Below are 13,961 nucleotides of genomic sequence, written 5' to 3' on the forward strand. Positions count from 1 at the left end.
TGGACTCCTTTTACAACTGCAGTACTAAATCACCACATCTAAAATGCCTATGACTAATCATAATAAGAAGTTTGAGGAAAGTCATAATACCTTTAAAGAAATAGTAATAAAATATGTGTATAATTGTAGATCTATAGCATGTTTCTCGATAGAAACATAGAATAGTACTAAAAACTTTGATTCTGCTCCAAATAATAACACAGTAATTAATAGAATAATTACTTTTGGGACAATTTGCAAAAAGAGTTCCAAATTTATTTACAAATTAGCAGGCAAAATAATTCAGAAAAATGAAGTTTATGGAGGGGAGGAGGTGCAAGTATTTGGGGCAGCATATGCTGGAATGAAATGCAGATGCATTTACAAATCAGAAGCAGTCTAGAATGAGACAGTGGCAAGTATATCACCTAAAATTCGATAATTTGGGCATTATAAATCACTGGTGGAAATAAATGATTATGTAATAAATGTCATTAACTAACTTTAGAAGTAAATGACTCCTAATTTGGCTTCGTTCGCTAAACCAAAAAATATATGTATATTGCATGTGATTAGAATGATGAATGGAACAATTAAGCCATGTTATTCAATAGGAAATGTGGATACAAAATCTTGGGATTAAAAAAATGTTATGAATAGTAAAGCAAATGCCAGAGGTTTAAATAAAGGTGATTTGACTAAATACTCATTTAAAACCTCTGCTGAACAAAACCCTAAAAACTTACCAGATAAATCTAGAAAAACATTCACCAAGATGATAAAAGCTATTAATTTTTAGCGGTATACCTTTATGAGATTTTACTGTCTTCTTTGTAAGTTTCTGTATTCTAGTTTAAAAAGGGTAATGAAACATTTTTAAATGTTATATCATCAAAAATAAACTGCGAAAGACAACAATTTTTTAAATGTTTATATATTAATATGCAGAATTCTAATAAATATTCAGGAAAAGAATACATAATTCAGTATTACATGGTCAAGAGGCAACAGCATATAATTTTCAAAAGAAAAATCCTATGATTAATAAATTTATGAAAAACTGTACAAAGTCACTGGAGTTTCATGACATACAAACTAAATAAAATGCCAACTTTTATTTTCAAAAAGGATATAAATGGAAATTTGTAAATTGATGATAGAGTTATAAAATAACATACACTGTACAGCTGCTTAAAACAGAATGGTGTCATTATACAGAGCTTTAAAAATCTTTCATGGATTCAACAACTATTTATTCAGCATATAATAATTACCAAGCGATATGCTAGGAACCTTGGATACAAAGAGGAAATGAACAAACAAGTTATAAAAACAGATGTTGCAGATATTAGTCTATGTGTAGTGGTGTGGCATCACATTTTTATTTCCCATGGGCAACAGAATTTTATTTTAAAGTCCTCATTCCCTCCAGATTGGTGGAAAATTGCAAATCAGTTTGTTGGGGAAATTATTTCCACAGGTCTTCCATACCAGAGCTATCTAGATCCCAGGAGCATATACAGTGGCAAGGAGATAAGGTGGTTACAAGGAGAGGCTGCACAGGTTATTAGTTAACTGTTCAGAGAGATTACCAAGTTACTACCGGGCCAGTGGATGCTCAGGTACAGCACGTCTGCCATTCACATCATAATAAGACGTTGGAATCTGGGGCTTCTCGTCTGACTGCTCAGCTCCTTTTGCAGCCAAACTGGTAGGGGTCTTCTGTTTCCATGGAGGGCTCCTAGGGCTCAGGCTTGGATTCTTGCTCCCCCAGGACCCACAAACAGTCCGCCCTCCTCAGGCTTCCTAAACACTCAATTTCTTTCTCTTATCAGCTCTTCCACACACACCCTCTAGGTACCCCTGTGGACTTCAGCTTTTGAAACAGAGTCAATCAAGTCAATCAGTCTTACAGGCTTCTTTTGCCTTTCACCTGCCAAATGACTTCCAAGAGATCAAGAAAAACAGAAGTGACAACCTGCAAGACACAGGAGAGAGAAAAGGGAAATGCCAGGGAATTGTCGAAAATTAATGTCATTGGTTTATCCAGTCTCTTTCCTAATGAAATGTTTGATATCCCATCAAAAGAAAGACCAGACAATATCTACTGTGCATCACTGCAAGGGCCAACTGCCAGTCCATAAAATCTAATGTTTTGTGGCAGAGAAAGTCCCACAGGTCCTCAAGAGTTGTCGATGCTACCACCAGCAGTGTAGCCCAGCAGATGCTCCATGACACACAGAGTAAAGTGAGGTGTATTTTGGTGGAGAAGCATAGTAAACACAAGTATAGAAAATTGTGGCGAAAGGGTTGGGCAAGTTTCCTTTCAGTCTAACACAGAGTTGCAGCATCATTCTTCAAAAACCTCATTAATATTTCCAAATTGTCATCATTTTACAATAGGATTATCAGCGAACATGTTTCATCTACTCTGTATTTTGTAATATTTCTCAAAAGGATTTTTATAAAAGGAAAAACAGCAGTCAGAGAATTAATGACATTTGAAATCAAGTGAGGAAATGTCGTATGGAAAATTCTCTCTTAATTGTAGCGTTAGAGCTTCTTCCTGGACACAGACACACAATACCCTCTAAGAGAGGCCCTGTCAACCATACTGATCTGAGCCATGAGACAGTATATAATTTTTGACAGTCATGTTATATAAAACATGATTCTATTAATTATTTGGAAATAGTATCATGGAATCTAGTCAAAGGTTCCTAAACAAGGGTAGAACATAAAACAAGTGTCGCTATTTACAGGACGGCAGGTGGTTTACACAGTGACATGGCATGAAAATCTCTGGTGAAAAAGGCTTCCATTCATACTCTCTCTAAGCAGTTATTGGCCCTTTATTTTTCTCAGAGTTATTATAACACCACTGAGTGGAATACAGTCTTGTGGTGAACCTGAGGTAAGGAAATGTGTGAAAACTAGACCTAGGCTATGTGGCCTCTCATGGAATTTAGTAAAGCTGGCCTTTGGTTTTTTGTTTGTTTGCTGACCATCCCACAGATGCATCCTTCTTTGCAGAAAACTCAAGGAGACAGTAGTTCAGCCCTGTTCCCCAGAGTTTATCTTCTCCAAAGGCCACGAGCTGCTGTTGATCAAGACACAGGTCGAGCAGTTTCGTCACCATAGGCTGTCATCTGCACAGCATGTTCTGTAAGAGCTGGAAACCCTTACATGAGGATGTCTTAACTACAGAGCTGTTTTATCAATTTATTTATCAATGTGTTTATATATGGCACATACTGTTCCATTTTAGAAAGAGAAATTAGTTCATCTCTCCACTACAAGTGAATCTCTAAGTCTAACAAACAGCAAAGGCAAGAGAATTAGGCTTCAACTCTTGAAGAAAGGATGATTGAAGAATTTAGGAACATATTTTTTAAACCAACAAAGGCTACATTAAACTTCTGCCTCTTCTGTGAAATAGAATCTGAGATAAAATCTGGCAGGACTGGCACGTTCTGAGGGCTGTGAAACAGGTACCTGTTCTGGGCCTCTCCCTTAGCTTCTGGCAGTTTTGCTGGCAATCTTTGCTGTTTCTTGGCTTCTGCTGTATCACCCTAATCTCTGTTCATCTTCACATGGTGTTCTCACTATGTATGTGCCTTGGGCTCATACTTCTCCTTTTTATAAGAACACTAGTCATACTGGTTTAGGAGTGCACCCTGCTCTGGTATGGCCTCCTCTTAACTAATTACATCTGCATTGACAATTCTGAGAATTGCACATCCTCAGAATAAGTCACATCCTGAGTAACTGAGGGTTAAGACTTCAACATATAAATTTTGGTGGACTTGGTTCAACTCAACAGCCTTTAAAAGACAGGAGGAGAAGAGAGATGAAGAGAATAATGAGAAGCTTGTTGATTTTGGTACTCACAACTGGTTAAGATTTAAAGTATAACTTGAAATTTGTTAAAAATATTAAAATTTTGGTTAAATAAAATACATGCTTTAAACGGTATTTTAAAAAATATAAAGGTAAAACAAAACAAAACATTAAATATTTAAATAGCAAACGTAATAAAACACACCATAGGTAGAAAGAGCAAAGACAAATTCATACACATACAGTCACGTCCAGAAATCTGAACTAGCACAACCTAACCTGTCACCTAAAGGAACTAGCAAAAGAAGAACAAATGCAACCTAAAGTTAGCAGAATAAAAGTAGTTTTTAATTCCATTCACAAGGCAAAACTCTATGCGGTATACAAGAGACATACCTGAAGTAACTCAGAAGGTGGCAACAACCACCACCATCAGCAAACGTACACTTACTGAGTGAAAATAAGAAAGCAGAATATTTAGTCCTTGTATCAGATGAGGCAGAATTCAGACCAGAAAGAAATGAATATGAAAAGGGAGGATGGGGGTTAACATTAACACCAAAACGCACAATGAAGAGAGACCAGTTATGAGTATCTGTGCACTAAGTAACTCATCAACCGCCTTCAGAAAGGTGATACATAGGAAAGAAGACAAAGGTTGAAATGCCAAACTAATGGGAGATTTTAACCACTTCTCTCAATACAAGGCATAAGAATAGGATAAATATAAGAAAGGATATAGACAGTCCTAAACATGCAATAAGTAAGGCAGATCTTATGGATTAATCTATTGAACTTTACTATCTAATATTATAGAATATGCTTTCCTATTAAACAACTATGGCAAATACACACACACAAATTAATCATATATTAATGGAAAGGAAAACCCCCTGTTTTCTGTCTACTCACAGAACATCTCTGAGACCAGATGTGTGAGTTTTCCCCGACATGGATCAATTTTCTAACATCAGCTGGATATCCTACAATTCAATTCACTCTGACACCAACTACCTGGAGTTAGTGTCAGAGCCCACAGATTAAGGGTTTACCACAAGACTGCCTCCACTTCAGAAAAAAGTAGGTCCTCAAGTTACCCATATTTCTGACTGACTTGGCTATAAATCGGGGGTTCCCACAGCCCGCTTCTCAGGCTCCCAGAACTCAAGGAAACTACTGACATCTCCTGGTTTATTATATAATAAGGGTTATGATAAAGGATACAGATGAAGATGAAGAGGTACATAAGGTGAAGTGTAGAAGGGTCCCAAATGCAGGATTTTGGGTGCACCACCCTCTCCCAATGCATGAGTGTGTTCAACAGCCTGGAAGCTCTCAGAACCCCACAGTTCAGGGATTTTTATGGAGGTTTCATCATATAGGCATGGTAGATTATTAACTCAGTCTCCAAGAGCCCACCAAGAGTGACCTCATTAGAACAAAAGAAAGTCCCATCACCTTCTTTTTACAAGGGATTTAGGAACCTGTGTCAGAAACAGATCAAATATTAGAACAAAAGATGCTCTTAGCACCTTTATCTCTCAGGAATTTACAAAGGTTTTAGGAACTTTGGCCAGGAGCCAGCTACAAAAACCACAATATATGCTTATTGTACCACAATATCACATTAAGTCACAATGAAAAATCAGTAGTTTCTATAAAATATTATAGTCCACAATCTCTGATCATCGAAATAAAATTAGAAATTTACAAAATAAAAAAATTAAAAAGTCTTCCTTCCTGGAAATTATAAACCTTCCTAATAAGTATTTCTTTGTTGAGGGAGGCAAGAACGTACAATGGAGAAGAGATAGTCTCTTCAATAAGTGGTGCTGGAAAAACTGGACAGCTACATGGAAGAAGATGAAATTAGAACATTCTCTAACACCATATACAAAAATAAATTCAAAGTGGATTAAAGACCTAAATCTAGGATCAGATACTTCAAAATTCCCAGAGGAAAACACAAGCAGAACACTCTTTGACATAATCAAAGCAGTATTATTTTCGATCCATCTCTTCAAGTAGAGGAAATAAAAGCAAAAATAAGCAAATGGAAACTAATTTAACTGAAAAGCATTCACACAGCAAAGGATACCATCAAAAAAAAAATGAAAAGACAACTTACTGAAGGGGAGAAAATATTTGCAAATGCTATGACTGATAAAGCATTAATATCCAATACGTGTAAACAGCTCATATAACTCAACATCAAAAAAACCAAACAACATGATTAAAAAATGGGCAGAAGAACTGAATAAGCATTTTTCTGAATAAATGCAGATGCCAACAGAAACATGAAAAGATGCTCAACATTGCTAATCATTAGGGAAATGCAAATCAAAACCACAATGAGATATCACCTCACACTTGTCAAAATGGCTATTTTCTACAAATGACAAGTGTTGGTGAGGATGTGAGAAAAGGGAACCCTCATGCACTGTTCCTGGGAATGTAAGTTGGTGCAGCCACTGTGGAAAACAGTATGGAGGTTTCTCCAAAAACTAAAAATAGAACTACCATATAACCCAGTAATTCCACTCCTGGGTATATATATTTGAAAAAAAACACAAACACTAATTTGAAAAGATACACACACCCCAAGCTTCATAGTAGCATTATTTACAATTGCCAAGGCATGGGAGCAACCTAAGTGTCCAGCAACAGATGAATGGAAAAAGAAGATGTGGTATATATACAATGGAATTCTACTCAGCCATAAAATAGAACGAAATTTTGCCATTTGCAGAAACACAGATGGACTTGGAGGGCATTGTGCTAAGTGAAATAATTCAGACAGAAGAAGTAAATACTGTATGATATCACTTACATGTGGAATCTTAAAAGTACAACAAACTAGTGAATATAACAAAAATGAAGCCGACTCACAGATACAGAGAACAAACTAGTGGTTACCAGTGGCGGGGGAGGGGTGTGACAGACAAACTATTGGGTGTAAGATTGGCTCAAGGATGTATTATACAACATGGGGACAATAGTCAATATTTTGCAATAACTGTAAAAGGAAAATAACCTTTAAAATTGTATAAAAGTTTTTTTTTTAAATTTACATCTCTCTGTTGAAAGGGGAAAAACCAACTGAAATGGCAGAATAGTTAAAATAATAAAAATTAAAACACTACAGATAAGGAATTATGGGATTTTTTTTTAAACAGTGGTCAAAGAAAAATTATAGCCCTAAAAATTCCTACTAGTAATAAAGAGTGAAAATAATGATTTAACTTCCAGCCAAGAACCTGGCAAAAGCACACAAAGCAAACCAAAAGAAATCACAAGTAAATAACAGATCTAAAGGGAATGGAGTACACTATGGAATAAAGGACACATAATTAGCACATGAAAATATTGGATTTTTGAAACTATCAAATAGGAAAACACTTATCAAAAAAATAGAAAACAGCTGAAGTAATCAAGAGAAAGAAAGTGCAAATATATGAAACTTAACAGGGGATGAATAACCTGAAGAAATTAGCAAAAATCACGAGCTCTGGCGCGGCGCTCCTTGCGGTGGCGCTTCGGGAGCCAAGTCCCTGCAGTCGTCGCAAGGGGCGCCAGCCTCGCTCCGCCCCCGCTCCACCCCGTGTGGGCGGTGGGCGCAATGAAGAGCAGCCCACACCGGCCAGAAGTGGAGGCGCTCCAAGGACTGGCGCTTCTGCTCTGCACTGCATCCCAATGACCAGGATCTCCAGGGCCGACCCACCCCAGTGCCTCTCCCTACTCTCCAATACCACTCACTGGACAATCCTTGTGCCCCAACCCGCTTTCGCCGCTCCTCTCTTCAGGGTGCTGCCAGGACCAGAGCAAGCAGGAGGACGAGGTGCAGTTAGTGAGTAGTCCTCAGTGCTCAGACCACTGCATTGTCCAGCTGGAGGATGCAGTCAGAGGAAGAGGCTGGTGGTGCCGTCATGAAAGCAACTTACAAGAGGCTAGTGTGTGGGGAAAGTAAGATGCCAGGGGAATATTGGGGAACCAAGACGGAAAGCCCAGAACACAAATGTGGTCTCTGAATTATGAGGAGACTGGGAAGATTCTGTAACTATAGGAAGAAAGAGAGAATGGTTCTAACGAGTGGGTGCAGTTGGAGTTCTGGAATTCCATAAACCTGCACCTGCAGTGTATCTGGAAAACTAAAGTTTAGTTGTGCCCAGCCAATGAATTCCAGGCTCTCCTGTCCCACCACCCTACTCCCAGATAACAAAAACAAGTCTGCAACCACAGGACATCCCTCTGAGTTGCCATCTAGTGTAGGATAAAGACAGTGGAGAGGCTCTTTACCACCAGGTACAATTGGCAGGGAGAGGGACAGGCACTATGTTGTCCTTGGCGTACATCTCCATTAAGCTTGTAAGCCATTTCAAACAAGTTGCCTCCTGGGGGAGCAAAATTCGCTACCCCAAATACTACCCCTTTTTGGCATGAGGGTTATTTTAGGCTGTTTTGTTGTGTGTTTTTTTTTTTAAAGAAACCGAAGGTTCAGGAAGTTTTTTATCTCCCCATTAGCTGCCTAAAGAGTTCAGATAAAGAGCCAGCTCCTGAAATATACCTATCACCAAAGATACCTGGGAAGAATGTGGGCTGGGTGTGGTGGGGGAGACGGCCAGGGCCTAGACATCAGCCTCCACTCTCTGTCCCACTGTCTCTGCGTGGCCCAGCTAACATTTGTTTACCAAATATTTGCTTTCCTATTTCAAGGTGAATTGCTTTCCTCCCCTCTGAAGTCCCAAACCACTACCCCCCCAGCATCCTCTTTTATCTTTAGCCGAAGGTAGTGTTTAAGGTGAGGGCTTCCACCATCTTAGCAAGTTACTCAGTTCTCCTAGGTCTCTCGTGTATATTAAACTTTTGTTTGATTTTCTCCTGTTAATCTGGCTCATGTCAACTGACTTCTTAGGTCAGCCTAAGAAGAACCTAAAAGGGTAGAGGTTTTCTTGCTCCTGACTCCTCCTTCTCAGTTGCTTTGAAATTTTCTTTATTCTTTTAAATAGTATCAACATTTTATTAAGCCAAAGTGGGTGGATTTTTTTTTTTAGATGTCTTAACTCTGCCACCCCTTTGTGTTTATTGGTTGTCAGTTTTCTCCAGCATTCAATTTTTTTTGTCCATTTGACATCAGTCTGTGACTTATTTTGTAGTGGTAGCTTCTAAAAGTCACCTCAACTTACCTATGGGCTTGATTTCCTCCTAAATTGTTTTGTTTCATGGCATTAACATTTTAGCATATCCTTCTGTGATTGGAAAATTGGTGAAAATGATCAGCCTTGGTCTTAAAGAAATTTTTATTTCGTCCCAAAACTTGCTTCATAGAGTCACAATTTTACTTGATAACTTCCAGATTGCGAGTATTTCTCAACTGCCTGATAACTATTTGAACAAATGATTTAATTTGCTCTTCCCATAGATTTGTTGATTCTTTTATCTCAAATCTCATTATTATTATTTAACTAAACTGATATATCTAGTCCACTATAATGCAAGAGTTGCTTAACATAAATTATGACTCTGTAGGACTGGTAATACTTAAGAAGGGATTGTTGTTGGAGAATAGATTCTTGCCTTGTGCAGGAAAGAATTCAAGAGCAAGGCATAGTAAAGTGAAAGTGAGTTTATAGAGAGATACACACGCCATAGACAAACTGTAGGCCGTCTCAGAAGGCGAGAGTGACTACAAGGTTAGGTTTTACAGACTTGGTAATTTCATATGCTGATTAGTAGGAGAATTATTCCAACTACTTTGGAGAAGGGCAGGGATTTCCAGGAATTGGGCCCCTGCCCACTTTTTGACGTTTTATGGTCAGCCTAGGGACTGTCATAGTGCCAAGAGGCTCAAGGTCTACTGGAAGTCAAATCTTTCACCATCTTCGTTCTAACCAGTTTGTCCTGTCCTCAAATGCTGTGTCATTCCTTCAATGGTAGTGCCCTGCCTGCTTCCCTCCTGTCTCACTGTTAGCAAAAGGCATGAAATAAGTTCATCTAATCATGAAAAGTGTATTCATGGAATTTGAAATAGCATGCTCAGTTGCCAATTCCTTTTACCTATAATCTCTCTTTACACAGACTACCTTTGCACCATGTCTCTCTGAATTTAATCTAGTCTTTAAAGTATACTTTCAGTTTTTGAATTCATGACACTTCTTCAGTTAAACTTGTTTAACTTCAGTTAAATGTGCCTATCTATCAATAATTGCAAGACTGTCTCTAACCTGAAATGTTCAGTCAGCTCGGAAGCAATCACAGTGGACTAACATGACTTCTGTTTTTTCAACTGTTACAGACTTTTCATATGGTGACTTAGAATGTCTCATCTTTTATAGGTTGTGGACACGCATTACTTCCCATACAACTAATTTTTAAGGGGACTTTATCATACCCTGAACTAAAAATTATTTGTCTCATACTAACCTTTATAATTATTTGAAAACAAGAATCCCACATAAAGTACACAGACAGTGTTCCTGAAACTCTTCCACTTTCCCAACCAGGTCAGAAATGAAGAAGGTGTGAGGTGCAAGCGATCATCCTATATGTACATTCAAGCCTTCTGGGAATATTGTAACTGATAAATGATGACCTTAAAGTAGAAAATAAATATGTCTAAAACGTTTCCCACCCCCAGACCTGCTTCCTGAGGAGGTTGTCACCTATAAATTTCTGTTCAGGTGAGCTGTGATTCTCTGTATTTTCCTGTCAGTCTCTTCAATTTTAGGAATAGTGCTTTGCCCTGGGACCTCAGTTTTCTTATGAATATAAGAGGCACTGATGATTTTTCAGTTCATTCAGTTTTTTATTTGTTGTCAGGACAGAGTGGCAACTTCCACGCTTCTTACATGCCAGACCAGAAACCAAAATTTCTGAGTTTGGAATGAAATATTTTCCCAGAAGTGCAGCTAAACTAAGTATAATCTTTAGTTCACAAAATAATGAATGTCAAAGGAATGAACAAGTAGAAAATAGCTTTTAATAAGTGACGTCATTTCGTTCTGAGTTACCTAGAGTGATCCAGAATTTTTCTGCTTTTCTTTGCACAGAATGTTACATGTCCTGGATGATTTTTTACAAGCAAACTTTTTAAATCCCAATTGTCTTTCATATCACTTTTTAATGGATTTTTTCTCAGCCATCTATTAAATGTCTTTAAACTATAATGTACAGCACAAAAATGAACTGTTTCATGTATAAGACTACTCCCAGGTGAAATGCTGCTCAAGAAGTTGAGGCTTTATGTTGTGCATGGTATTCTAGAGGTAATGATGCATGATGTTAGCTTAAAATTTATGAACTACGTATTTGACTTTTCAAATGTATACAATACTGATGTCAACAACTCTAAAAAGCTGGTTTATTGATATTGTTGTATAGTTTTCTTAGGTCAGAAACATTTGGACTAAATGGTGTCAACTGGGGTTAGAATTATTTTCAATGCCATTTAGCAAGCTATTGTATCTAAGTGGCAAAAATGCCAAATTTACTATTTGTATTATTCAACAAAATACTTCACAGTTCTCACACTTTTGTTGACCTAAAACAGCTAGACTGCCAGGTATTTCTCCAGCAAAGATGGGTCTATCTGGGATCAGCAGAGAATTGCAGTTTGGAGTCTACATCCATGTCAAACCACTTGCAAGTCCCCGCACAGCAAGGGAAGGAGAATGCTTTCATAGAGGCGAAATGAGAGCTGAGAGGGCTCTAATGACTCTAATAAGCAAGGAGTCCGTGGCTTTTCATTGGCTGAGTCCTTGCCAGGAAAGAAGAGGAGTATTTCCGCTTCCTAGTGGGCCCCACTGTCCTCACAGGGTGCCAGAGCTCCCCTTTCCAATCTCTTGATTCTATTTATTTAAGGTTTTTTTTTTTTTAACACTTTGAATTTCACATGGAATTCTTCACAATGCTTCTAGAATCCAGTCTAGCAAAAGAAAAAAAAAGTAAAAAAGACTTCAGGTTTATGCTCCATCTTATACTTTTGAAGTCATCCTCACAACAAGAAATAAAGCTGAAGAAACTGAAAAACAACAATTCTTCCTAAATCCATCACAGAATTAAGATTCAGTGCAGGTAGCTTTCCCAATGCCTGGAGAGACAGAAGGTTACAGAGAATCACAGATTACCAGGAGCAGTCTCAGAAGCAGAAACCCACTGCTGGAGCCAATAGTGGAGGGACCACTCAGACTGTAATTGAGGAATTACTGGAGGCTCGGGGTAGAATAGCTTGAGAGTTAAAAACTTAGGGAGGAGGCAGTCCTAGGAGAACTATATGCTTTTGTGGAGCCCCACCAGGTCCTCGCTTTGAAGACAGGACAATCCTCTCCCTTCCATCAGGAAGAGGAGCAAAGTAACCATTTAGAAATATGTCTGCTTTGGGCCAGATCTCAAGAGAAACTACATTACCAAATCCATATCTGACCTGGGGATGGTAAATTCACCAGCTCCAGCCTCTTCTGGCCTTTCTGACTCACAAAAAGGAAGGGAGAAAAAGACAAAGTAACTCTTCTGAAGATCACATCTTAGGGATTCTGGCCCACTAAAAGAAAAAAAAAGGATATTTAATAGAAATTTAATAAGATTATAGATGCTTTCCCGTCTCGATAGCCAAGTACCACATCAGTAAGGATCTAGGATAACAGTCAGCTACAACAGAGAGAGCTACAAAGCTCAGAGTCAATTTAAGAAGTTTCTGTGGAAACCCATAAACATTAGGAAAGGAAAAACTCAAATTTATCCTTCCCATGTAGGGAAGAAGAGTTTTCCCCTACTATGTGTTTTTTTTCTCTCTGTGTCTCCCTTACTCTCATATTACTGCAACACAAAACAACACAAAACACCACTTCTGACACTTCTGGTCACCATGTGTATGGGAGTTTTTCCCCACTTATAGCAAGTCTCTGTGACACGAGGTGGGTGTCCCACAATGTAATTAAACTCTGACACTGTCTACCTGGAGACAGCATCAGATCCCACAGGCTGAAGGCTCGGTGCCACAGGGCTGAAGCCCTGCCCACTTCAGACACCAGCTGCAAGCCCAGGTTATCTGCTGTGCTTCTGGCCAACAGTCCATAGACTGGGGGTTCCAAGGACCCCCTCCATGGCTTCTATTAATTTGCTAGAATGACTTACAGAACTAGGGAAACACTTAACTTGCATTTACCAGTTTATTAAGGAATATGTTAAAGGATAGAGGTGAGCAGCCAGATGAAGAGATACACAAGTCCAGGTCTGGGAGGGTCTGGAGCACAGGAGCTTCTGTACCCATAGAGATGGGGTACATAATCCTCCTGATGTGTATGTGCTCACCGACTTGGAAGCTCTCTGAACACAGTCCTTTTGGGAGTTTATGAAAGCTTTATTGCATAGCATGATGGATTAAATTATTGACAATTGGAAACTGATTCAGCCTCCATCCCCTCTCTCCTCCCTAGAGGTAACTGAAAGTTCCAGTCCTCCAATCAGCTGGTTCATTCTCCTGGCTACCAGCCCCTACTCTTACGGGTAGTGCAAAAGTTATGAACCTCATGAACATAAAAAAGACAACTTTGTTGCTCTCAACACAGAAAATTCCAAGGTTTTAGGAGCCCTGTGCCCAGGAAATTGGATGAAGATGAAATATATATTCTTATTATAAATCATAGTATCACAGGGAGGAAAAAAAAACTACACTAGAGAAAATTGAAACCTCTATCACCTACAGCTACAATTTTTTTTTGTTCTGTCTTGCTTTTGTGGTGATGATAAAGATGAGATAGTGGTGACGGTTGCACAAAGTCTGTGATAAAACCCATTGAATTGTGCACTTTAAACAGATGAATTAGATGGTTTATAAATGATATCTCAATAAAACTGTAAACAAAGACATTTTTAACAGATGATTTAGTGATATGAATAGTGCTATGAAGTTTTATCCCACATTTTTTCTCCAGTTCTGCCCTAGCACAAGGTGTACTTGCCATATGAATTTTATGACATCAGAGTGTAAATATTTATTTACTTCTCCTTTACTCACCAGGCAATAAGAGCCATGAAGATCTTGTCTGACACATCGCTGTATTCCTGTAAACTAGGACGGAAAAGATACTCACAAATGTTATCTGAATCAATATGGATCAATAAACCAGTAAAAATAAACCTCTATA

The sequence above is a fragment of the Vicugna pacos genome, chromosome 10, assembly GCF_048564905.1.
Source record: "Vicugna pacos chromosome 10, VicPac4, whole genome shotgun sequence".
NCBI lineage: Eukaryota > Metazoa > Chordata > Mammalia > Artiodactyla > Camelidae > Vicugna > Vicugna pacos.